Raw genomic sequence first — 25,664 nt, 5'->3', positions numbered from 1 at the left:
AGGCCCTGCTGGAGGTGCAGCCAACACACATAAAGGACACTGCCTGTGGTGCTGGAGCTCAGAATAGCCTGCCAAGCACCTTGAGAGGTGTTCACTTAGGGAAGAGCCAAGTGGCTAGCTGGAAAGCAAGGATATCCTGGGCCCTGGGAGCAAAGACCAGACAACTAGGTGTTACCTTCCTGTGGCAGAGGAAACCCTGGTGGGTTGTCAGAACTGTTTTCATGTTCCAGTGAGTCACAGGTGGTGTAGGCAACATCTGGGTTTCCCAAGGTGACTGATCAGCATCAAAGGCACTCTAAGCATGGAACTGGGCCTGTCCCTAAGCTATCTTGCAAAAAAGCAGTCATTTTTCAGGAGCTCCTAACTATTCAAACTGAAAGATCTGACTGCCCTGCTTCTTGCTTCTGAGGAGTGCCCTTTATAACAGAACTGTTTCCTTAAAGTGTCCACCAAAGCCTGCTGTTTGGGGTCCTTCATGTCCATGTCCATTCAGGTCCATACAGTGCTATCCTTGTCTGAAGCTATGACATCCCAACTCTCTACAGCACACTCTGATGTTCTCCATAATCTCAGATCATGCAGCTACTCCTGGATCTACCAACAGCATTTATAAGAAACCTATCTGTGTGACATGGTGAATGTAGCCCAGCCCAATTCAGAAAATCAGTGGAGAGTGAATCAGCACACAGGACCCAAGCCCATGGATTGGTTTTCCTGTGGGGAATTAGGCCTGCATTGTACCTAGGCTGCTATGAGGATTGATTTTGCTAAAACTCCCTCACCCTGAATTGAGGCAGCAAATGTTTACTGCATATCTTTAAAGTAACTTCCTAAAATCTGTGCCAAACCTCCCAAGTATAGAGTGTAATCAGTTCAACCAACCACTTTTCCCCTTGATTTGCAAAGATCCTTTTCGTTGACGTAATTAGCAACATTCTTTCCTTTCTTATCTGTAAAAGGTAATCACCTAAAGCAAACCTGTGCATAGTAAATAAGGACCATTTTCCATGTAATGTGCCCAGAAAAGCAACAAAAGCCTGTCCAGGCAGGAGTTGGGGCCCTCTGTCACTTAGACAGCAGCCATTCCATCCATTTTTCTCCACAGGACTTCTATAGTCCCTGTGAATTTGTCCATCTCAGCCACAACACACAGGCCCTATGGGCCAGAGTCTGCATCAAGCATTCAGGGATCCAAGGACCTGGCTCCACTAAAGGGGATCCTCACAGAAACTCTCCTTTCTCAACAAGTCTCACAAAAACACAGTTTATAAGTTCCCCACATGAAAATAAACAGGTTAAAAATAGCAGCCACATGTATAGTTCAAAACACACTTAGCCCTGGCTGGCGTAGCTCAGTGGATTGAGCGCGGGCTGCAAACCAAAGTGTCACAGGTTCAATTCCCAGTCAGGGCACATGCCTGGGTTGCAGGCCACAGCCCCCAGCAACTGCACATTGATGTTTCTCTCTCTCTCTCTTTCTCCCTTCTTTTCCTCTCTAAAAAATAAATAAATAAAACCTTAAAAAAACCCCACCTCACTCTTTGATTATTTGGAGGGAAGAAGGCTACTGCTAAAAAGAAAAAATGAAATCAGAAGTCAAGGGCAGGGAGTTAGAAAGTAAGGATGCAGGGAGAAGCATAACTTTTTGCTGGTCTGCTGAGAAGCACTACTCAATTTCCCAGGGAGCTGGCCCAACAGGAGGGCTACAAGAAGATGCCAGTAAACACATCAAGAGTATATTCTGTCCTGGAAGCAGCTCTAGTCCTGTTTGCCCTCAGAGAAGTCCCTTCAGTCTGGTGAGACTTATAGTTGGGTGGTATCTACAGGCCAGATCCTGGCTTCAAAATGACACTTGAACAGAACCATTCTAACAGGGAGGCCATAGAAGAATATGCCCCCAAGAAAAATAAACACAGAATACCAGGTCTGGGGAAGACCGAACTGGTTTAAAGCATGTGCATGACCAGGACCAACCTGAGCTTTTGACAAGCTGCAGAAAACCAACCATACCCAACTTCATTGGAAGAAAGTGGGGCCCATAAAATTTGTGGAAGTTATGGTCTACATCCCTGCCAAATGCTATTAACAGGTTCTTTGGTTCTTCTACTGAGACCAGCACCAAAAGAAAAATTAGCTTATTTCCATTTCATCCCAGGGAATAGAAATTGAAACCCAAGAGGTAATGTGTGGGGGAAATGCCTATGAAATTATAAGTCTGGATTTGAGCTGAACATAATAGATCACATCATTCCATTGTTCTAGCATACACCAAACATCAGGATGTCCTGAAACATCCAGGCATTAGGAATTCAAAAACTACAGGTACATACCATGTAAGTTCAGACAAAGATGGAGGAGAAGGTGAATTTCACCATGGTATTTATGCCTAGATAGGTGCCTTGTATAAGACTTGCGAACCAGCTGGGTGAGGAGATGCAAAGCATGCTCACTTGTTCTCCATCCAAGAGAGAAAGTCTACTTGCAAACCATGTCAGACCACATCTGGAAGGACAGCCTGCCAGTTCTCCATTCTCTTATACAAGAGACAACCTTCAGGAAAGCCTGAAGCCAAAGCACATGTGTTGAAATGAAGGATCGAACAGAAAGAGCCATTTGGGAGTGCTTTCTTTCAGTCTCCTTCTTTCTTCATTCTTGTGGTTCCAACAGGGAGCATAATGGGAGAGCAGAGACAAGTCCTGCAACAGCATAACCTAATGATCCTCAAACACCACTGATCGAACCCAAACAAGTTCAACCATTCCCAAATATGCAGTTGGCCCCAGGCACTCAGAGGACAAGAGGCATGAAGTACAGATTGCTGATTGGCAGCAGACAGGGAGAAGAAACCAACTGAAAGGACTTATCTCATCCAGGACTCCATAAAAGGGCCAGCCAAGCCTTTGTTTCTACACAAAGATGCCCCTGGAGAGGGCGGAGATGATACTTAAAGATGAGCCTCTCAGTATGAACCACCATATCTTTCAAGATCCTTTCTCTGACTCATGCTGAATTATATAGTTTAGCAAATAATTTACTTTTTAATATTTTATTTATTTATTTTTAGACAGACAGAGAAAGAGAAGCACCAATGTGTGGTTGCCTCTTACACACCACCTAGTGGAGACCAGGCCTGACAGCCTAGGCATAGGGCATGACTGGGATTATTTTTTAATTGTTAAATTCTTTATTTCTTAATATAACTTGTTCAAGTACAGTTTTTTGCCTTTTACTCCCATCCCAGACAACCACCCAAACGTGCCGAACTCCCCTCCATTTCCACCCCACCCTTGTTTTTGTCCATGTGTCCTTTCCAGTTGTTCCTGTAAACCCTTCCCCTTTTCCCCTGAAATTCCCTCCCATATCCCCTCTGGTCACTGTCAGCCTGTTCTCTATTTCAGTGTCTTAGGTTATATTTTGCTTGTTTGTTTGTTTTGTTGTTTAGGTTCCTGTTAAAGGTGAGATCATGTGGTATTTGCCTTTCACCACCTGGCTTGTTTCACTTAGCATAATGCTTTCTAGTTCCATTCACGCTGTTTCAAAGGGTAGGAGCTCCTTCTTCCTTTCTGCTATATGGAATTTCATTGTGTAAATGTGCCATAGTTTTTTGATCCATTCATTTACTGATGGGCACCTAAGTTACTTCCAGCACTTGGCTATTGTAAATTGTGCTGCTATGAACATTGGGGTGCATAGGTTCTTTTGGATTGGTGTTTCAGGGTTCTCTGTATATAATCCCAGTAGTGGAATTGCTGAGTCAAAAGGCAGATCCATTTTTTAGTTTTCTGAGAAAATTCCATACTGTTTTCCATAGTGGTTGTACCAGTCTGCAATCATACCAACAGTACACTAGGGTTCCCTTTTCTCCACAAACTCTCCAACACTTGTCTGTTGCTTTGCTTATGATGACCATTCTGACTGGTGTGAAGTGGTATATCACTGTGGTTTTAATTTGCATCTCTCTGATAGCTAGCGATACTGAGCATCTTTTCATGTGTCTCTGGATCCTCTGTGTGTCCTCCTTGAAGAAGTGTCTGTTCAAGTCCTTTGCCCATTTTTTAATTGGGTTGCTTGTCTTCTTAGAGTGGACTCCTGTGAGTTCTTTATATATTTTGGAGATTAAACCCTTGTCTGAGGTATCATTGGCAAATATGTTTTCCCATACAGTTGGTTCTCTTTTTATTTTAATACTGTTTTCTTTAGCTGTGCAGAAGCTTTTTATTTTGATGAGATCCCATTTGTTTATTCTTTCCTTTATGTCCCTTGCTCTAGAGGACATGTCAGTAAAAATGTTCCTGTGTGAAATATGTGAGATTTTCCTGCCTATGTTCTCCTCTAGGACTTTAATGGTGTCACAGTTTATATTTAAATCTTTTATCTACCTTGAATTTATTCTTGTGTATGTTGTAAGTTGGTGCTCAAGTTTCGTTTTTTCTCAGGTAGCTGTTCAGTTCTCCTGACACTAGTCGTTGAAGAGGCTATTTTTACTCTATTTTATGTTGCTTCCCTCTTTGTCAAATATTAATTGACTGTAGAGACTTGGGTTTATTTCTGGGCTCTCTGTTCGGTTCCATTGGTCCATGTGCCTGTTTTTATGCCAGTACCAGGCTGTTTGTATTATAGTAGCCTTGTGATACAGTTTGGTATCAGGTGTTGTGATCCCTCCTACTTTACTCTTCTTTCTCAAAATTGCAACAGCTATTTGGGGTCATTTATGGTTCCATATAAATTTTTGATGTGCTTGTTCTATATCTGTGAAATATGCCATTGGTACTTTAATAGGTATTGCACTGAATCTGTAAATTGCTTTGGGTAGTATGGACATTTTGATGATGTTAATCCTTCCAATCCATGAGCACAGTGTATGTTTCCATTTGTTTGTGTCTTCCTTGATTTCTTTCTTCAGTGTTGTGTAGACCTCTGAATAGAGGTCTTTTACCTCTTTGCTTAGGTTTAGTCCTAGGTATTTTATTTTTTCTTTTTGCCATATCCAATGGGGCTTTTTTTTCTTCATTTCTGCTTCTGCTGTTTCATTGTTGGTGTACAAAAATGCCTTTGATTTCTGGATATTGACTTTGCATCCCACTGTTTTGCCAAATTCATTTATTAGGTCAAGCAGTTTTTTGGCCGAATATATAGGATTTTCTATGTACACTATCATGTCATCTGCAGACAGTGACAGTTTTTTTCCCTCCTATCTGATTTGGATGCCTTTTATTTCCTTTTCTTGTCTGATCGCTGTGGATAAAACTTCCAATACTATATTGAGTAGAAGTGGTGAAAGTAGACAACCTCGTCTTGTTCCTGATCTTAGTGGAAAAGATTTTAGTTTTTGCCGATTGAGTATGATTTTGCCTGTAGGTCTGTTGTATATGGCTTTTATTATGTTGAGGAATGCTCCCTCTATTCCCACTTTGCTGAGTGTTTTTATCATAAATGGGTACTGTACCTTATCAAATGCTTTTTCTGCATCTTTTGATATGATCATATGATTTTTGTCTTTGCTTTTGTTTATGTGATATATTACATCTACTGATTTGCGAATATTGTATCATCCTTCATTCCTGGAATGAATCCCACTTGGTCATGGTATATGATCTTTTTAATGTATTGTTGGATGCGGTTTGCCAATATTTTGTTGAGGATTTTAGCGTCTATGTTCATCAGTGATATTGGCCTGAAGTTTTCTTTCTTTATTGTGTCTTTATCTGTTTTTGGGATTAGGATGATGCTGGCTCCATAAAAAGAGTTTGGGAGTCTTCCATCATTTTGGATTTTTTTGCGTAGTCTGTGAAGGATGTGGGTTAGCTCTTCCTTAAATGCTTTGTAGAATTCTCCTGTGAAACCATCTGGTCCAGGGCTTTTGTGTGTTGGGAGATTTTTGATTACTGCTTCAATTTCATCTGCTGTTATTGGTCTGTTCAGGCTTTCTGCTTCTTCTTCTTCATTGAGTTTTGGAAGGTTATATTTTTTAGAAATTTGTCCATTTCACCTAGGTTTTGAAATTTCTTGGCATACAGTTCTTCATAGTAATTTCTTACAGTCATTTGTATTTCCGTGGTATCAGTTGTAATCTCACTTCTTTCATTTCTGATTGTGTTTATTGGGGTTCTCTTTTTTTTCTTGATGAGCCTGCTTAAAGGCTTGTCTATTTTCTTTATCCTTTCAAAGAACCAGATCCTGGATTCATTGATCATTAGAATTGTGCTTTTAGTCTCTATGCCATTGAATTCTGCTCTGATCTTGGTCATTTCCTTCCTTCTACTTGCTCTGGGCTGTCTTTGTTGTTGTTTTTTGAGTTCTTGTAAGTGTAGGGTGAGGTTGTTTGTTTGAAATGTTTCTATCTTTTTTTGGTAGGCCTGCATCACTGTGAACTTCCCTCTCGGGACTGCCTTCACTGTGTCCCGTAAGTTTTGGGTTGTTGTGAGTTCATTTTCATTTGTTTCCAGAAACTTTTTGATTTCTTCCCTAATTTTATTCTTGACCCACTCATTATTTAATAGCATGCTATTCAATCTCCATGACTTTGAGTGCTTTGGGTTTTTTTCCTTGGGGGTTGGTTTCGGGTTTCAGTCCCTTGTGGTTGGAGAAAATGCTTGATATGATTTCAATTTTCTTGCATTTCTTGAAGCTTGTTTTGTGTCCTATCGTGTGGTCATGTGGTCTATCTTTGAAAATGTTCCATGTGCATTTGAAAATAATACGTATTTTGCTTCTTAGGGATGGAGGGCTCTCTCTATATATATATCAGTTAAGTCCATTTGATCTAGGGCATTGTTCAATGCCACAATATCTTTGCTGATATTTCGTTTGGAAGATCTGTCCATTTCTAACAGATCTGGGGGATTAAAATCCCCTACTATAATTGTGTTGCTGTCACTATCATTCCTTAAGTCCTCTAAGATATTCTGTATGTATTTGGGTGCTCCTATGTTGGGAACATATATATTACATGTTTATGTATTTTTGGTGGATTCTTCCCATGAGTATTATGAAGTGAGCTTCTGGGTCTCTCTTTATGGCCCTTTTTTGGAAGTCTATTTTTTCTGATATGAATATTGCTACCCCAGCTTTTTTTTTTCCGTCCATTTGCTTGGAAACTTTGTTTCCATCCCTTCACTTTCAGTCTGTGTAGATCTTTTGTCCTGATGTGGGTCTCTTGTAAGCAGCATGTGTGTGGGTCAAGCTTTCTTATCCATTCAGCTATTCTGTTTCTTTTGACTAGAGCATTTAATCCATTTAGGTTTAAGGTTATTATTGATACTACTCATTCATTGCCTTTTTCATATCTGTGTTCTCTCTCTCTCTCTCTCTCTCTCTCTCTCTCTCTCTCTCTCTCTCTCTCTCTCTCTCTCTTCCTTTCTGTCCTTAAAGCAGGCCCTTTAGCATCTCTTGCAGAGCTGGTTTAGTGGAGGGGTATTCTTTTAGAGATATTTTGTCTGGGAAGCTCCTTATTTGGCAGCCTATCTTGATTAAGAGCCTTGCTGGGTAAAATAGCCTTGGTTGCAGGCCTCTGGTTCTCATTACTTGGAATATTTCTTGCCATTCTCTTCTGGCTTGGAGCGTTTCCATTGAGACATCAGCTGCTAACCTTATTGGGGCTCCCTTGTATGTTAGTTCCTTTTTCTCTGTTGCTGTCTTTAAGATTCTCTTTGTCTTCAATTTTGCCATTTTAATGATGATGTGTCTTGAAGTGGGCCTCTTTGAGTTCCTCTTGATTGGAACTCTCTGTGGTTCCTAGATTTGTGTGACTTTTTCTTTCATCAAATTAGGGAAGTTTTCCATCATTACTTTTTCAAATAGGTTTTCTATCCTTTGCTCCTCTTCTTCTCCTTCTGGTATCCACATTATAAGGTATTATTATGTTTCATATTATCTTGCATTATTCTTAATCTTCCTTCATTCTTTCTGAGCCTCTTTTCCTTTCCTTGCTCTTTCTGGGTGTTTTTTTCTATTTTGTCCTCCAGCTCACAAAACCGATCTTCTGCTTCATTGACCCTGCTTTTCATTCCTTCTCCTGTGTTCTTTAGTTTATAAGTTATATTCTTCATTTCCCCTTAGCCCTCATTGATAGTTTCTATTTCCGTTTTCATGTTGATATAGTTTGCAGTGAGTCCATTGTATTTTCCCTGTAGTTTCTGGTAATTCACGGTGAGCTCATTGAGCTTCCTGATAACCATTGCTTTGAACTCAATATCTGATTGTTTACTTGCCTCTATTTCATTTAGCATTCTTTCTGAGGCTTCCTCCTTTCCTTTCTTTTTTTGGGGGGTGGGATTGTTTCTTTGTCTTCCCATTGTTTGTGAGACTCTTCTTGTTAGCCTCAGCTTCTTAAATTGATCTGTTCTGGTTCCCTGGTTTATGGTGTGAACTTCTTTAGAGAATACCTGTGAGATTCAATGATACAGTTTCCTTCATCTCTTGAGCTTACTAGTCTTGGGCTGTCATCTAATTTGGCTCTGTGTTTGTGTTTGGATTTTGATTGTGTTGGTCTTTGTTTTTTGGGTCCTTCCCACCAGCTTGGTAACTGATGGTCACTCTGTCCTTCACCTCTTGTATTTTGTTGTGCTGGTGTGGGCAAGTTGTGCTAAAGCTGGTTCTTCCATGTGTACAAGGTTTTGAGGATTCTCTCTTGCTCTCATTCAGTTGTTTGTTCTGGGTAATCTCTCCACTATTTAGTTTTATTTCCAGATCTTGGATTGAGTTTAGTGTGGCTTCCACTCCTTCCTTCACCTTCTTCTTTTCCCTGTTGGTGGTTCCTTTGTTGTTGGGTTTCCTCCTCCAGCAGGTATCCTGGTGTTCAGAGCTTCCACCTACTCTTTTTTGTGATTGTATCAGCTGTTGCATGATTCTACTTTGGGTCCAACTCTGGTCTTTTCACAGTTCCAGGATTTTTGTCCTCACATCTGGTTTTTCAATGCCCACTTCAATTTTTGGTCTCCTATTTTCATATATGCTGGCATACTGTCGACTGTTTGTTTTGTTTCTCTGTAGATCGGCTAGGTTTTTCTACCATGTGTAGGGGGAAATGGAATCCACTCCCTCCTACCTGGCCACCATCTTTTGTGTTGTTAAATTCTTTCAATATGCATCATTCTCAGTCTTCTGACTGAAAGCCAGGATCTTCTCTTCTCTGTTATCTCATCTGTTCTTCTCTCTAAAGATCATCCTCTCAGACAGGATTCTTCCACATGGTGCAGATGTGATCCCAGTGCCACTCACACTCACATCAACAGCTTCACTATAACTGAGCCAGCAGTTCATTACAGGGGTTGACGTGGATCCTGGCTCCTGGGTCCACAATGTTATGGATGAGATGAGACAAATTCACATGGACTACAGAGTCCTGAGGATCAGAAAGGATGGCATGGCCACTCTCTCAAGGAGAGAGCACCCCTGACTGGGAATGAAACCGGCAACCTTTTGGGTCACAGGCCAGCACTCAATCCATTGAGCCATGCCAGCCAACCCTAATTCCTTGAAATAGTGAACTCCAGGGCTTACTGTCTGGCTTGCTATCAGCCTGCACCACAGTGGCTGCCTGTTTGAAACTCAGGCTCCCAAAAGTCCCTCTCACTGTGCACTGTCAACCTTCCAGTCCGTGTAAGATCTTGCACACCCACTAAGGGCAGCCAGCCATTTCCAACAAGTAGACCATATTTTCAATTTAATTTTTAAAATATCTAAAGAAGAAATAAGTGCTAGATTCCCTCAAAAATTTTGCTTTAAATTCCCATCTCCTTTTTATTATTTTGGGCATATTTTGGCTATATATGTAGCCCCCAATCACTGACCTTTATGTCTCTTATAATCATCTTGAAAACATAAGGTGCTATAATAAACTACCTCTCAGTCCCCATGCTGAAATATATCCCATATTTAAAGTTTGAGATATGTATTTGACAACTGTACAAAAGCCAGGAGTAGAAATAAAAGGGTCCACATACAGTCTCCAGGAGACTATGATGCCTCAGTTATGATGAAACCAAGGACCAACCACCCCAGAGCTCACCAATTTGTGACTTTTCTAGGAAAATTCTCTGAGACATTGTTCAAAATTGTTCAGTTGTGAGACACTGCTAACAAACTCTGGTTATCGCCTTTGATTCCTTGGTGTATAGTTTGAAGACCACATAGTTCTTACTGACATATCAGGTGCTGGGGGATACTTTTGTTATTCAAAGCCACCTGAGAATAGTCAAATCTTTTTGGAACACTTGCTCTATATCTGGCACTTTGCTGAGGAAAAGTGGAAGAGTAAGGTATTCATCCTTGAAGATTTTAAAGTCTTACTCCCATACAAAAGTAAAGAGTATATGACACTATGCAAGTGTGAAGAGAAAATAACATATTTGGATTTAGAAGGTTTGGGATAGATAAAGCAGAGAACACTTCAAGGAGGTAAGACTTGAAATGTGTTTTAGTGGGGAAGAAATATTTTAAGAATAGCATCATTTCCCTTAATGTTCAAATAACATAAGATTTCTAAGTTTTGTTACTTAACAGAAATATATTTAAAAGAGCATTTACATTCAAAACAAGAATTAGGAAATTTGATTTTTCTTCATGCCTGTGGTACTTTACAAACAATCTAGAAAATGGGATTTCATTGAAAAAGAAACAGATATTATAACAATTATTTTTGTGTTGGATGTTTTAAAAGTGTTAGTGTGAAAGTTGAATACTTCAATATTTGGTGCACAGATTTGTTTTCAAAAGCAAGACAATGAGGATGAGAATGTCAACAAGCTGGGGAAAGTATAATCATACATTGCACTTTTTTGCTGATACTATTTTTATGAGTCTTAGACTATAAGGCCCGTTACACTTTTAACAGTTATATTAGTTTTAACCACCAAGAATGAAGAGCTATTAATTTAAGCATTCATTGTTACTTATATAATTCTTGCAATAAATAAGAAAATAAATTAGACAGCATTGTTTTTACAAAATAAGATGATAACAGTAAATTTCAAAATTTTCACTGAATTCTTATTGAATTTAAGAATATTTTAGCCCATTTAGCTAATTCTTAAGAAAACTTCAGGAAATATAGCATTTCCTTTATATATATGTGTGTGTGTGTGTGTGTACATAAACATATCTGTATATATGTATATATATATATTTAATGCTGTTTAAATTTGCTTCATTTGCAAATGAATTAAAAATTAGTATTTAATAAGTCAGAAGTGTCCCTTATATAAGATCATCATTATTTTTCTTCATTCCTTAAAAAGTTGTAACCTCCTTTTGACTAAATTAACAGTTTTCATCATCAAATATATCAGCTCCAAGAATCATCAGAATCTTGACACTGAGAATGAAGAATTGGTGTCATGGTTCAGGTAACTTACCATCTTTACTTTTGATGAAAACACAGTTTGGGATATGGAGATGGATAGAAACACATATTGATAGCTGCATCACTTCAGATGTATTTTTTAGTTCAGTTTCAGAACAAGATATCTGACATATATTACACCTTGGGACAATCACAAATGTCTCTCCAAGTATCCTTTTACTCACCTGCAACTTGTACTCTACTGTTAAGAACAGGTGTAAGGAAAACAGGATAACATGGGGCAGAGCTCTGTTAAAGGGGATTCATTGTAGAAATAATATATCTATGACTTCTGGTCTCCCTTATTTCCCCAACAATCCTCTTTTAGTCCAGAAAATTCCTTCATTTTTCTATAAAAGGTTGGAGAACTTTATATTTAGAGTTTTAGTAATTCTAAATCTTGGTTCACATACTTCATTCCTATGCTGTGGGTACTTTGATGCCAGGTGGAGGAATGGGTACGAACTCCACCAGGTAACCTATGTGCTTACTATTTAAGTTATGTGCATATACAAATGTATGTGCACATGTTGATATTAAAATATAGAAATAAATTAAATCATTAAATAATAAATATTTAAAATATGGTGAATAAAGATGGCAACTGATCAAAATGCTAAAAAGAAACTTCAAAATACTTCTATTCACAACATTGATATTCTTTGATAAGCTTCCCTTGATGTTTAATATGAATTCACTTATTAATATTATATTGATTTATGAATCATCTCAAATTTGGGATACTCAATTTTCAATAACTATAAGTACTACTATAATATTTTAAATATGCTAATCTAAAGTAATTATATTAATTTTTTCAATGATGATCTATTACTATAATGCAAGAAATTATTTTCATTATGAAAACTTTTAAATAAAAAAACCATCCCTACTTCAAACTGTGATAGAATGTGCCTTGTTATTGGATTTGCCTTTTCACCATAAAAAACAAGAACACTGGGAAAGCATGAAATAACTCTTCAGATATTGAGAAACACACAATGCAGGGCTGTAATCCTTTAGAAGAAAATCAAGGAAGAAAACACTAAAATCTGCCCCTTTTTATACACAGGCACTTACAGACTCATAGCAGGAAGGAGGACCTAAGCAATGTCAGTCTTGCTGAACTCAGGACATAAAAATGGGAGTTCAGGAAAACTGAGGAAACTGAATGGAAAAACTTGTCCTGAAAGCTTGAAATGGTGAATTCCTCAAGGGAAAACAAATATTTGATTCACTACCCTATGCCTCCTTCTGTCTAGGATCATGATGTTCCTCAAATCCAGGCATTGTGGCAGACACAATCACTAATTTTCACCTATCCAGATCTAACAAATAGTTGAGAGCTCCCCTGACTTCCCTGCCTCTCAGGAGCTTCCCTCTTCCTATTCTGTCTCACATGGCCTGGAGGAGATGCAGCAGCAGGGGGAGGAAGGACACACAGGGAAAAAAGGCAGGGAGGGTGGCATGCAGAGGAAGGGAGAATAACCTGCTGAATGTGGCACCCAAGCAGCTTTCTCCTCACTTTGGAAACTCCGCCTCTCTCTACCACCTTTATCTTTATTCCTAGTCATAAATAATAATGTTAAACAAAGAAGTTTGTCTTCTCAATACATTAGTAAAAGTTGAAAAGAAAAATCCTTGCAATGACAGATTATTCTCAAACTTTTAAATCTGAAGTCCTTGGCCAGAAGAAGAATATCAGGTTGGAGTCAAGATGACAGATATATGAGAGGATTGACAAGAAAGATGGCTTCACTAAAGAGAAAGAATTTTAGGATTAAAGGAGGAGAGGGAAGATGGTGGCTGGTAGGAGGGAGCAGATTCCACTTCCCCACACATGGAAGAAAAATGTAGCTCATCTACAGAGGAACAGAGTAAACAGCCAACAGTAACACAGCATATATGAAAATAGGAGATAAAAATTGTAGCAGACACTGAAAAACGAGACAGTAAAGAGAGTGCTTCAGTACAATAAGAGCCCAGGGTTCAGCGTGGGGACCAGGAGGGCTGCAGCCCCAGACCCGGCACTTGCTGGGTCTCCCACGGGGCTCTAGGGAGTGAACTGGGTCAACTGCACCCTCCTCAGCCAAACAAGGATTGAGCAGCACCGAGGGAGACCTGGTTGCTTTAAGGTGTAGAGAGGGGAGTGAGGACTGAGTGGCAAACACACAAGAGCTATGAGCACCCACACATAGCCCTGGGAAGAGTGTGCACTTGAGCCTGTGCAACCAAGGGCAGCCTGGCTGCATGCCTGCAACCCAGGGAGAGTGTGCTTTGTGGAAGACCCAGAGCCAACACCCATAAACTAGGGGAGAGTGTGCTTAGGAGGGTTGGGATCCCACACCCAGGGCCCTGCAGATACATGCCAGACTGGCTCTGAGGAGAGTGCATGGCTAGCCCTGGGGAGAGTATGGCAAAAGGCTGACTGAGTGCTGAACAGGAAGTGAGAAAAGCAAAACAAATCGCCCCTCAGCCTGATGCAGCCAGCAAGACCAGAAAAACCAGTTTGGCCAGTTTGAAACCAACAAGAAGTTTGTTTGTTTGTTTGTTTCATTCTGGGCTTTTTTAAAGTAATTTTAATTTTTTAATTTTTATAATTTTTGTATCTCTCAATTCCTTTTGCTTCTCTTTCCTTCTTTCTAGTGTTATTTCTTCTTCCTTTCTTTCCAATTTTATCTCTTCTTTCTTTTTCTTTCTTTTTCTTTTTCTTTTTTCTTTTTAAATACCCACAAGTGAGACAAAAAAAAACCTGGAACAGTAAAAGACCAGAGGTAGACCCAAAGAGGGAGAACCCCAAAACAGCTGAGACAGTGAGACAAATTTCATTTTGCTATTATAGAGAACTTGCAAGTTATTGCATATTTGTATTATTATTTTTTCATTATACTTACATATTTTATTTTAATAGTATTTTTGTATTTTTCTTCTTTCTGTATCATCTTCTTTGCTTGGCTGGTTATATTGTATCATTTGACAGGTTTCCCCTGTTATCTTATTCATAGTGTATTGCTAATTTACTGTCCTTCACGTCATTTGTGTTCCATTACTACACTACACAAGGTTCTATATTCCCTATTCTTGTTATCTAAATCTCATAGATTCTGTCATATGATTGTTGCTCTAATATTACTATAAATAATAGCTATTCCATACAATTGTAAATACTACACAAGACCCCTCCCAGATCTTAGCACACTTAACGGTTTCCTAAACTCTATTACTGTAGTGGTTAACTGTATTCTCTCACACACTACACCTATTTACTATTCTTTACTCTCACCTCACCTCATAATATAACCTCCCACAACCTCACTGCTTTCTAGATCCAACTCACAATCCTTCCTTCCCCAACAAGAGTCTTATCTTCTTTCCACCCTTTCTAAAAAGTGACAAGTTTGATGGATTATCACATTTAACACTACATATAGCCAAAGAATCTCCTATCTCTTCCCTACTGGCTACTACTGTAAATAACATGGAATAAAGTCTTGCTGTCTTAAACCATTTTGCCTTGCCCCTCTAATTGATCACAAAAAAAGAGTACAGGGAGGTTCTGAACAACAGGATACCCACAGGAGATTGCACCACTGAATCTCATAGGTATTCTCTCAAGAAGTTCACCCCATAAACCCAGGGAACCAGAACAGATGAATTTAAGAAGCTGAGGCTAACAAGAAGAGTCTCACAAACAATGGGAAGACAAAGGTTAGCAGCTGACTTCTCAATGGAAACGCTCCAAGCCAGAAGAGAATGGCAAGAAATATTCCAAGTAATGAGAACCAGAGGCCTGCAACCAAGGCTATTTTACCCAGCAAGGCTCTTAATCAAGATAGGCTGCCAAATAAGGAGCTTCCCAGACAAAATGTCTCTAAAAGAATACCCCTCCACTAAACCAGCTCTGCAAGAGATGCTAAAGGGCCTGCTTTAAGGACAGAAAGGAAGAGAGAGAGAGAGAGAGGAACACAGGTATGAAAAAGGCAATGAATGAGTAGTATCAATAATAACCTTAAACCTAAATGGATTAAATGCTCTAGTCAAAAGAAACAGAATAGCTGAATGGATAAGAAAGCTTGACCCACACACATGCTGCTTACAAGAGACCCACCTCAGGACAAAAGATCTACACAGACTGAAAGTGAAGGGATGGAAACAAAGTTTCCAAGCAAATGGACGGAAAAAAAAAGCTGGGGTAGCAATATTCATATCAGAAAAAATAGACTTCCAAAAAAGGGCCATAAAGAGAGACCCAGAAGCTCACTTCATAATACTCATGGGAAGAATCCACCAAAAATACATAAACATGTAATATATATGTTCCCAACATAGGAGCACCCAAATACATACAGAATATCTTAGAGGACTTAAGGAATGATAGTGACAGCAACACAATTATAGTAGGGGATTTTAATCCCCCAGATCTGTTAGAAATGGACAGATCTTCCAAACGAAATATCAGCAAAGATATTGTGGCATTGAACAATGCCCTAGATCAAATGGACTTAACTGATATATATATAGAGAGAGCCCTCCATCCCTAAGAAGCAAAATACGTATTATTTTCAAATGCACATGGAACATTTTCAAAGATAGACCACATGACCACACGATAGGACACAAAACAAGCTTCAAGAAATGCAAGAAAATTGAAATCATATCAAGCATTTTCTCCAACCACAAGGGACTGAAACCCGAAACCAACCCCAAGGAAAAAAACCCAAAGCACTCAAAGTCATGGAGATTGAATAGCATGCTATTAAATAATGAGTGGGTCAAGAATAAAATTAGGGAAGAAATCAAAAAGTTTCTGGAAACAAATGAAAATGAACTCACAACAACCCAAAACTTACGGGACACAGTGAAGGCAGTCCCGAGAGGGAAGTTCACAGTGATGCAGGCCTACCAAAAAAAGAGATAGAAACATTTCAAACAAACAACCTCACCCTACACTTACAAGAACTCAAAAAACAACAACAAAGACAGCCCAGAGCAAGTAGAAGGAAGGAAATGACCAAGATCAGAGCAGAATTCAATGGCATAGAGACTAAAAGCACAATTCTAATGATCAATGAATCCAGGATCTGGTTCTTTGAAAGGATAAAGAAAATAGACAAGCCTTTAAGCAGGCTCATCAAGAAAAAAAGAGAGAACCCCAATAAACACAATCAGAAATGAAAGAAGTGAGATTACAACTGATACCACGGAAATACAAATGACTGTAAGAAATTACTATGAAGAACTGTATGCCAAGAAATTTCAAAACCTAGGTGAAATGGACAAATTTCTAAAAAAATATAACCTTCCAAAACTCAATGAAGAAGAAGAAGCAGAAAGCCTGAACAGACCAATAACAGCAGATGAAATTGAAGCAGTAATCAAAAATCTCCCAACACACAAAAGCCCTGGACCAGATGGTTTCACAGGAGAATTCTACAAAGCATTTAAGGAAGAGCTAACCCACATCCTTCACAGACTACGCAAAAAAAATCCAAAATGATGGAAGACTCCCAAACTCTTTTTTATGGAGCCAGCATCATCCTAATCCCAAAAACAGATAAAGACACAATAAAGAAAGAAAACTTCAGGCCAATATCACTGATGAACATAGACGCTAAAATCCTCAACAAAATATTGGCAAACCGCATCCAACAATACATTAAAAAAGATCATATACCATGACTAAGTGGGATTCATTCCAGGAATGAAGGATGATACAATATTCGCAAATCAGTAGATGTAATATATCACATAAACAAAAGCAAAGACAAAAATCATATGATCATATCAAAAGATGCAGAAAAAAGCATTTGATAAGGTACAGTACCCATTTATGATAAAAAACACTCAGCAAAGTGGGAATAGAGGGAGCATTCCTCAACATAATAAAAGCCATATACAACAGACCTACAGGCAAAATCATACTCAATCGGCAAAAACTAAAATCTTTTCCACTAAGATCAGGAACAAGACGAGGTTGTCTACTTTCACCACTTCTACTCAATATAGTATTGGAAGTTTTATCCACAGCGATCAGACAAGAAAAGGAAATAAAAGGCATCCAAATCAGATAGGAGGGAAAAAAACTGTCACTGTCTGCAGATGACATGATAGTGTACATAGAAAATCCTATATATTCGGCCAAAAAACTGCTTGACCTAATAAATGAATTTGGCAAAACAGTGGGATGCAAAGTCAATATCCAGAAATCAAAGGCATTTTTGTACACCAACAATGAAACAGCAGAAGCAGAAATGAAGAAAAAAGCCCCATTGGATATGGCAAAAAGAAAAATAAAATACCTAGGACTAAACCTAAGCAAAGAGGTAAAAGACCTCTATTCAGAGGTCTACACAACACTGAAGAAAGAAATCAAGGAAGACACAAACAAATGGAAACATACACTGTGCTCATGGATTGGAAGGATTAACATCATCAAAATGTCCATACTACCCAAAGCAATTTACAGATTCAGTGCAATACCTATTAAAGTACCAATGGCATATTTCACAGATATAGAACAAGCACATCAAAAATTTATATGGAACCATAAATGACCCCAAATAGCTGTTGCAATTTTTGAGAAAGAAGAGTAAAGTAGGAGGGATCACAACACCTGATACCAAACTGTATCACAAGGCTACTATAATACAAACAGCCTGGTACTGGCATAAAAACAGGCACATGGACCAATGGAACCGAACAGAGAGCCCAGAAATAAACCCAAGTCTCTACAGTCAATTAATATTTGACAAAGAGGGAAGCAACATAAAATAGAGTAAAAATAGCCTCTTCAACGACTAGTGTCAGGAGAACTGAACAGCTACCTGAGAAAAAACGAAACTTGAGCACCAACTTACAACATACACAAGAATAAATTCAAGGTAGATAAAAGATTTAAATATAAACTGTGACACCATTAAAGTCCTAGAGGAGAACATAGGCAGGAAAATCTCACATATTTCACACAGGAACATTTTTTACTGACATGTCCCCTAGAGCAAGGGACATAAAGGAAAGAATAAACAAATGGGATCTCATCAAAATAAAAAGCTTCTGCACAGCTAAAGAAAACAGTATTAAAATAAAAAGAGAACCAACTGTATGGGAAAACATATTTGCCAATGATACCTCAGACAAGGGTTTAATCTCCAAAATATATAAAGAACTCACAGGAGTCCACTCTAAGAAGACAAGCAACCCAATTAAAAAATGGGCAAAGGACTTGAACAGACACTTCTTCAAGGAGGACACACAGAGGATCCAGAGACACATGAAAAGATGCTCAGTATCGCTAGCTATCAGAGAGATGCAAATTAAAACCACAGTGATATACCACTTCACACCAGTCAGAATGGTCATCATAAGCAAAGCAACAGACAAGTGTTGGAGAGTTTGTGGAGAAAAGGGAACCCTAGTGTACTGTTGGTATGATTGCAGACTGGTACAACCACTATGGAAAACAGTATGGAATTTTCTCAGAAAACTAAAAATGGATCTGCCTTTTGACTCAGCAATTCCACTACTGGGATTATATACAGAGAACCCTGAAACACCAATCCAAAAGAACCTATGCACCCCAATGTTCATAGCAGCACAATTTACAATAGCCAAGTGCTGGAAGTAACTTAGGTGCCCATCAGTAAATGAATGGATCAAAAAACTATGGCACATTTACACAATGAAATTCCATATAGCAGAAAGGAAGAAGGAGCTCCTACCCTTTGAAACAGCGTGAATGGAACTAGAAAGCATTATGCTAAGTGAAACAAGCCAGGTGGTGAAAGGCAAATACCACATGATCTCACCTTTAACAGGAACCTAAACAACAAAACAAACAAACAAGCAAAATATAACCTAAGACACTGAAATAGAGAACAGGCTGACAGTGACCAGAGGGGATATGGGAGGGAATTTCAGGGGAAAAGGGGAAGGGTTTACAGGAACAACTGGAAAGGACACATGGACAAAAACAAGGGTGGGGTGGAAGTGGGAGCGAGGTGGTAAGGGATGGGTGGGTGGGCTGGGATGGTAGTAAAGAACAGAAAACTGTACTTGAACAATGATTAAAATAAAATTTTAAAAAATATGTATTAAATGAAAATCTTGTCAGAACATCCCAGAACAGTTGTAATTTCCTTTAACTGTTAAGTTATTAATGCAGAAGCATATACAATAGGCCACTGCTCTTTAATATTTTATATATATTTTAGGCCTGGGATATGGCTTTTAAATGGCCATTGTCTTTACCAGCTTCTTTAAAATAAACAAAGTGTTTGTAAATCCTGCTTTAAAAAATTCTGTGCCCTTATTGGCTGAGCTACCTGAGGGGGATGCAGGAAAGAGCGGGGCTAATGCTTCCAGGTCTACAGGTAATGGAGAACTCACCCATTAATTTCAGGCTGCATTTTCACTTAGCTGAGGGTGTTACCATTGTACCCATCCACCGTCACAGACAGGATGATCACATCCCATAGGTGCATCTTTGCTACCTGATGCTTCAGGTGCAGTGCTGCTTCCACCCTCTGGTGCAGTATAGACACTGCTGAGGCTGTTCAGCTGTTGCTTGGGACCACATGCTCCTTTATATACTTGGGAGGGACTGTTGTAAAGGAAGAGTTCATTGGAGGAAAAGGAAAGTTCCAGTATAGTGACTTCTCATTGGCTGAGATATGGCAGCCTCCCATTGGCTGAGTTGTTATTGGGCAGAGAGGAGTCTTTCCTTCCAACAGCTGTGGTAGCATAGTAGCAACACCTCCTGTCGGAGATGCAAGTATTTCTTCCCATCAGGGTCAGTAGTGTTACCAAACCTAACCTAAAGAAGGAATCTTACTGCTCTCCACCTACCAGGCAAAACTCCAAAGACAGTTCAGTAGAAAAGAAAGGAATCTTTTATTTAAGAGTCAAAACTTTTGTCTAAGTCATTCAAAGAAAAATAACCCTGTCACCCTATGCCAGCTCAGTTCAAAGTTGTGCCAAGAACCTCTTCTTTCACCCAAAGTATCATAAATGTAGGTGGCTTTACTGGTCTCCCGTCTGGCTTCAGGCATCTTTCAGAGTCTGTGCCTTTAGGCCTCTTAATCATGGCACACTGTCCTCTGCCTACTTCAGCTCACCAGCTCACACTGGCAGCCCTTGACATGACCTCACTGGGGGAGGGGCACAGGGCCTGCACTGACAGGCCTGTCATCCATTGAGAGGCCTGCATAAGCTTGCTGCTGAGCCATCTGTGGGAGGGGTCCAGAGTGGGGGGAATTGTAATGAGGAGACACCCATGCAGAAATGAGGGAGGGGCTTGAGCTGAACATTCATTCATCACCCCAGCAACCAGGATGATGTATGGGAGTCAAGTTATTCAAAAAAAGTTAAGTAGAGCTAGGGCAGTGCTTGGACAGAAGGACATTCCTTCCTGTCCACTTCTGCTTCACAGGGCATTATGGAGCACGGTCTCTAAATAGAAGGGCATGTGGAAACCCTGCACTAGGAAGCCCCTCCCCTTGCTGGTCAGATATGAGATGCTGAGGTTTCCAGAACAGTAGGAGACAGTGTGCTCCAGGGAGGTTCCTGGTATACCACTTCAGAGTTTCAGGACCTGCTTACAGTGCAGCAGGTGCAAAAGAGAGAAGGGGGGAGCACCAGGCCAACTGCCCCTGTGTGCCATGAGGCCAGGTGACAAACCCCATGGCCCTCCCCAACAGGAGAAGCCGAGCTCAACAGCTACTAGCTCACCTCACATGAGTTCTCTAGCATGGGCCTTGACAGTGGAGCTTCTGCAGTTGGTACTAGGGTTTGTGCTGCAAGCCCAGGTTCTGCAGGCCTGGGAAATAGAGGAGAGGCCTCAAGCCTGCCGTGACCAGAAGTGTACTTCAGCCACCTTCATTTTTCCCAAGGACTATACTTTAAAAAGAGAAAAGGAATTTCAGGTACAGCCTAGGGCTGGCCTGGCCTAATGCAGGGTGGTAGGGTTCGTTTTTCTGATTGTGCCTTATTTGCCAGGAAATGAGCTATTGTGCAGAAAAGTGACTGTCTTTATTTCAAATTGCATGCTTAAATAAAAAATTCCTTTTTCCTTTCCACTGAACTCTGTCTTTGGAGTTTTGCCTGGTAGGGAGTGGACAGTAGGAACCCCCCACTATCTGAGTTCAGTAACAGAAAATAGCAACTCCAGTGGGATCCTAGTCACTCATGGCAGGTCAACTCCATGAGGAGTGAGACTGCGGGGTTTCTCAGTTTCTGGGAAATTCTCTGAATGCCCACTAGACACATCAACTGCCTAAATATGCCCAGCAGGTAGAAAAGAAATGGGTCTTGGAAGGGAACAGATTCTGGGAAGAAGGAAGGATCACCCAAACTTGGGAGCCATTAGTCAAGCTTTGGAAAGCCCATTGTTTGGGGCCACTTTGTTGGAACAATGGAGTTGTGGATGGAGTTGTGAATGCCAGTTTTTTTCTGTATGGCTCCTGGAGGGAGACCACTGGGTAGAATTTTAGTAGGCTGGAGTACATGCAGTCATTATCCATTGTCCAAGGAAGTGTTTGTTTATTATTGTAATATTGTGTGGCCTATGTATGTTTTGGATTGTGGAAAAGGTAGTCAATGGATGGTTACCTAGATTACTATACTATCATGCAAGTGATTGATTGAATGAAATCTGTTATGTCAATGCATTTATATCATTGCATAATAGGGTTTCACCAGGGATGGAGAACCACTTGATGGTACAAAGAATGGAAGAGACCTCGAAGCTTCTCCCTGGAAGTAAGATGCAGGAAGAAAAGGAGAATGAAAATATAAGCCTCATCAGTGTCCTGAACCCAGAGGACTCAGGGTTGGTGGTAGGAGGACTTCCCCCATCACCATCCCCCTATTCCCTGCACTAGCTACTTCTGGAGTGGGACCCACAGAACAAACAGCTCCACCTGTGTATGATGAGAGATAGGTCATTCCCTCAAAACACAACAGGCACCCAATTTAGCAAGAGATCGTCCCTATCCAGAGCAAGGAAGATCCCTTTGAGGCAGTGCCCTGTAAGTGGAGTAACTCAGGAAGGTCAACCCAGTTGTTGCTATTGGGCGCATAGTCCATTCTACATTTCAGACTTACTGAATTGGAAGAATTCCAACCCTTCATAATAGGGATGATTCTCAGAGAATGGCAGATCTTATCACCTCCATTTTTGTCACTCATTATCCAAACTGGGCAGATGTACAGTCTCTCCTTAACATCTTGTTAACTGTGGATGAGAGATAGCTGGTTATAGATGAGGCAAATGAAAAGGCCTAATGTTCTCCACCAAGAAAATCCTAATGTAACCTCCAATCCAGTTAGAGCAATTCCTTTGACAGAGCCAACCTGGGATCCAAACAGTAGGAAACTTGCCCTACTATAAGATTACAGAAGGTACGTTTTGGAAGGGCTTAAGATAGGGGTTCCTAAACAAAAGAGCTTGAATATAATACAGGATCTTCAACAGAGACCAAGACAATTCTGAACTTCGAAAAAGGATCTAACAAGCCTATAGAAAGCACACTGATGTTGACCTGCAAGCACTAGAAAATGTATGGATGGTGAACATGACCTTTATTGGACAAAGTGCCCCAGTATTAGAAGTAAACTCCAGAAGTTTTATGGGGCTTTGGAATGAATCTCCCTCAGCTGATAGACATAGCCTTTGAAGTCTACCACACCTGGGAAGCAAGGAAGATAAAACAGGCCATAGTGGCATGACCAGAGAAAGAGATGTAATCCTAAAGCAAAGAGAAGAGGCCCCATAGACACCAATCACTGTGCTTATTGCAAGGAGTACCACTGGAGAAAAGGAGTGCCCAAAGTTCAAAAAGAAACATAGAGATGAAAACCTTCACGGAGAAATGCTAAAAAGGCTAGAGGAATCTGATGAAGAATGAGGAGGCCCAGGAGCTCCCTTGGCTATCTCCCAACCTATCAGTATTTCCCACAGGAGCCCTGGGTACAGTTAATGGTGGAGAACATGCCAATTGATTTCCTTGTAGGTATGGGAACTACCTAGTCAGTATTGAATACAAAATTAACTAAGAAAGTTTAGATGCAGTAATGGTAACTGCAGTGACAGACAATAACAAAAACAGGCATTCCTTCAAACCCTAAAATGCTAGCTTGGGGATAAGAAAATTATCCCCATGGGTTGATCTTACTTCCCAAGGCTCTAGTGTATCCCATGTAGGAAACTGGTTTGTTTGAAAATAGCAAATGTGATTCAGCACGGTATCGAAAGCCAACAGAAATGAAGTGGTAGACAGGAACCCTAAACTGGTTTTCCCATGGGAACCAGGCCTAGAAAATGCATCCAGACTGTTTTGGCTTATTCTTGGTAAAACTTCCTTGCCCTGGTCTGTAACAGTAGATGTTTGTTGCCAATCTTAAAGGTAATTTCCAAAGCCTGTATGAATTTTCCCAAGGACAAAGTATAATCAGCTCATCACCTTTCCCTTCTGCAGTTGTTATTTTTGTTGCTTTGGTTGTACCTAAATGTAGACAACGGCATTGTATGTAATAGATAAGAAGACCCAAGAATAACAATAAAACCCTGTCCAGGTGAGGGCTGGGGTACTCACCCATTGAGAGAACCAGTCATAGGACTCTCATTTTAAAGGAGTACCTGTACCATCCTTTTTTTCTCCACAGGACTGCTGTAGTCTGTGTGCATTTGTTTTCATCTTCAGCCATGACATGCAGACTCTGTAGGCCAGAATCTGCAACAATCCCATCCTCAAACACCTACATGAAGGGACCCTTTATGAAAGGGATGCTTTGATGGACCTCATTAGGCCACATTTGAAGGGCCATTAGGCCCCATTTGCAAAGGACCATTCAGAGTATCGCCCAACCTGTCATATGCATGCCAAAAACAATCCTAAGATGGGACATGCCCCAGCAAAAAAAAAAAAGGAAGCACTATATAAAGAGTGATGCCCATTTGATGACTGCCAAGTGGATTTTACACAAATGCCCAAAACCAGAGGGAATTTCAAAATTTTATTAGTTTTTGTGGACATCTTTTTTTGGATGGATAAAGGTGTTGAGATTTGCCCTGCCTGGTCTCAGGAAGCTGTAACCCCCCCCCCCCAGAGGCTAAGGCTGAGTAAGAGACCTCTGAACTAGGAGACACTAAGGAGATAAAACTTATTTCCCTGGCACAAACACTCCCTGTTCTGTGCCGGCTCCCATTGCATGGTCAGCAGTCAATGACGGATAACAATTCTCTATAAACAGAATGAACCTAAGCCAGATGTGATCACGTGGGAATGCCCTCAGGGAAGAGACTCAGGAGACTGTGGAAATGAGGGGGTGATTGACATTGACACCTACCCCCTCGGCTTTAACAAAGCCTGAGTCCTTGTTCTAGCTGTGAGAAATCCAAGTCTCCCAGCTGCCTTTGTCTTCTCTGCCCAACTCAGGCCTGCAGAAATAACAGGAGTGGTGCAGTCCAGACCAGAGTTGGCGGACCTCCGGGGTAATCAGACCTGGGACATCGAATATGCAAGATCCTGTGAGACCTGCTTGCTGGAGGATGCTCTTGAATTAGAATATGAAGGCACAGGCAGGAAATGAAACTAGCTTTTAGGTCCTGTAATCTTTTTAAGTGATAAAACCCCAAAATCTCAGCTCAAAATCTCAGCATGAGTTCTGTCAGCCCCTTTGAAAGTCACCTATTTGTTTGATCTTCCCTGACAGACTGTAATCAACAAACTGTTTCTGTATTCTTAATAAAAGCCTGCTCAGGCAGGAAAACGGGACGCTCTCCACTAGAGAGAGTGGCCATTCTGTCCCTATTTCTCCACAGAACTCGGTTGTCTATGTGTATGTTTTCTCATGTCTCAAGCATCTGCAGCATTCGCAGTCACTGCAGGCCAGTGGCCGCTTCATAGAGGCATACCCCACTAGAACTGAGAAGGTGACTGAGGTAGCAAAACTTTTATCTAAAGAAATAATCCCTAGGTTTGGACTTACTCACAGGATTCAGAGTAACAATGGACCATCATTCACTCCAGAGATCTTCCAGAATGTGGGAGAGGCACTAAATACAATGAAAATTACATGCATCTTGGAGACCTCAATCTACAGGAAACATTGAAAAAAAATTACACAGTAAAAAGACCCTGACAAAAAAAAAAGTTCCAGGAAACATATTTGAAATGGGACCAGGTACTTCCCATTGATTTGCTCCAGATTAGGGTAGCACCCAGAAGTTAGCTAAAGTTAAACCCCTTTGAAATAGTTAATGGGAGACCCTCCAAAACTCTGATTTAGGAATGCTCCCTTTAGATTTGGAGCATGAATCAAAAAT

The sequence above is a fragment of the Phyllostomus hastatus genome, unplaced genomic scaffold (assembly GCF_019186645.2).
Source record: "Phyllostomus hastatus isolate PE091 unplaced genomic scaffold, TTU_PhHast_1.1 phas_contig_65, whole genome shotgun sequence".
Taxonomy (NCBI): Eukaryota; Metazoa; Chordata; class Mammalia; order Chiroptera; family Phyllostomidae; genus Phyllostomus; species Phyllostomus hastatus.
This window is presented reverse-complemented; position numbering follows the sequence as displayed.